We start from the raw sequence: 2,632 nt of genomic DNA on the forward strand, positions 1-2,632 counted from the left end.
GCACAGTGGTGCAATCTCAGCTCACTGCAACCTCCATCTCCTAGGTTCAAGCAATTCTCCCGCCTCAGCCTCCCAAATAGCTGGGATTACAGGCATGTGCCACCACACCTGGCTAATTTTTGTATTTTTAGTAGAGACGAGGTTTCACCATGTTAGCCAGGCTGGTCTAGAACTCCTGACCTCGTGATCTGCCTGCCTCGGCCTCCCAAAGGTCTGGGATTGCAGGCGTGAGCCACTGCACCCAGCCCTCTTTTCAAATTTCTAACAGCTCTTTCTCACTCTTACTCTTAGATGATTCTATTAAAAGAGAATGTCCCCCACCACAACAATCCACCTAATTCTCTCTGTGCCCATATTGCCTTCTTTCTCTCCAGTTAAAAATCTAGAAATGTCTCTATTCCTAGCAGAACTAAATGAGATCCCCCTCCTCTGTGGCTGCCCAAGGACTTTTCCCAGCATTTCTCCATTTCCTGTCCTCTATCACTGATCCTTCCTTTCATGCTGGATATGTATATCCTATCATACTAGAATTGTAGATCACAACATTAAAAGCATGCTGTCTGGAGCCATACTGCCTGGATGCAAAAACCTTTGAAATGTTTTTATCCGCTCACCAATATTGCTATTTTTCACAGCCAAAAACAAAACAAAAAAGTTGCCTGCCCCTTTTACTGCCTGCTACAGCCCCATTTCTTTGCTCTGTTTGCAGCAAACTCCTAAAATGTATATTCAACATCTCCAATTCTTTTTCCTTTCACCTCTCATTGTCGTAAATACACTCCAAATTTTGTCCCTACCACTTCTTTATAGATTCCTCTTTTGGTCTCCAATGTCTTGTCCTCAGAATGCTTCTTTTCTACCTGCACTCAGTCTCTTAGTGATGGCTTTGATTACTATCCATATGCTGTCAACTCCCAAATATTTATCTCTCTCCCAACCTCTTTCTAAACTTATCCAGCTGCCTACTTAACTTCATTTGGGTGTCTTCTAGACATCTTACATCTAATATAGCCAACACTGAGCACCAACCCCAAACATTGATTCCCAGCCTCAAACCATTACCTCTATGAATGGCAACTTTATCCTTCCAGTTGCTCAAGTCAAAAAACTGGTATCATTCTTGATATCTATGTCTGGCTTACACACAACACTCAACCCACTCTTGTCTTCCTCTGATAGCTGAGGCCTAGAGAAGCTAACTGACTTGCCCACAATTCCTCAGCTAGCAAGTTACTGCCAAGATTCATTCCAGTGGTAAAGTTCTCTCCAGTGCTAAAGTCTGTGCCAACTAGTGAACAGCTCACCTTCAGTCTAGGTTGGACGCTAGCCTAAAAATGAGTCATCCAGCCAATCATAAAAATAGAAAAGAAATAGGTATAGTGTTTATATATTCCAAAGAGTCTCTGAAGTGACTGAATTATAACTTTAATATATGGCCTCTCATATATTACATTTGCACAGCTGGTAAAAGAAATATGTTCTGCAATTTGTGAACACACTGACAGGACAATTTATCAAAGATTTAGTAAGGGCTTCTTTTCCTTCCTGACTTCAGATAAAATTGTCAGGCACAAAACCTTCTGTATCACATTGTCTAGACTTCAGATGAGCAGATTTCCCAGAGCTCTTACCAGAAGTGACTGTCAAAGATATCCTCTGATCTTTCTTACTCTGCCCATCTGTTTTCACTTGACTTTCCAAATTTGGCAATTGTCAGCAGATTTATGAAGTTGTGGGAAGACACCAATGACCCATCTCATCTTCCTTCCCTCTGTAATTCTCAAACGCAAGCAATATCAGCTTGTCTCAAAGATGTTATCTGTCCAAATTGTTTTGATTCTTTGCCCTCAGTGTTTTTGTTACACATATTTTACATGATGTCAGAACATAACATTCAGAAAAAAAACAGCTTAGGGAATCCACAAAGTTCACTGAGCATAAACATGGTTTACTAGCATCATACTAGGTCAGTTCCTTTAAAAGAGGCTACCTAGAATATTTAGTGGCCTCTCTAAAGTTTTGTTTTTTGTTTTTTGTTTTCTTTGCAGCATTTTGTTTTAAAATCCCAGTGTTTAGCTTCATGATCCTTTGGGCTTTTAAAGAATAGTTGCCTTCATCTTTTAAGGATGGCAGTGGTATACTGGGAGAATATATTTTGAGAACAGTTATTTTCATGGCTCAGAATCCTTCTTATGTGGTGTTACAAAGAGTGGTGATATTTTTGTTATGATTTGTAGTAATTCTAACAATTTCTTCATTCTCTTACTAAAAGAATCTGCCATCTCCATTCCTTCCTCACCATGTTTCGAATTTGCTCATTCACCCTTAGAAACAATACTTCTCTGTTAAAGTCACAATGTGTGACAGTGAGGTTTCAAGAGTTCTGGTTAGGCATTTTGTAGAATGGCCTTCATTTTGCATTTGCCTCACAATTTCTTATTATTGCACTGAGGTTATGAATTTCTACAAAGAACCCCACTAGGTGAAGCATCTTTCTCATTGCATCATGTCAGAGGACAGATGATATTAATGTGATTTATCTCTGGTGATTTTAACTTTGATCACTTGGTTAAGGCCGTATCTGTCAGGCTTCATTCTTATGCTTTTCCCATATTAAATAACAATTGCAAGG

Source organism: Macaca fascicularis, chromosome 1, assembly GCF_037993035.2.
Source record: "Macaca fascicularis isolate 582-1 chromosome 1, T2T-MFA8v1.1".
In the NCBI taxonomy this organism is placed as follows: domain Eukaryota; kingdom Metazoa; phylum Chordata; class Mammalia; order Primates; family Cercopithecidae; genus Macaca; species Macaca fascicularis.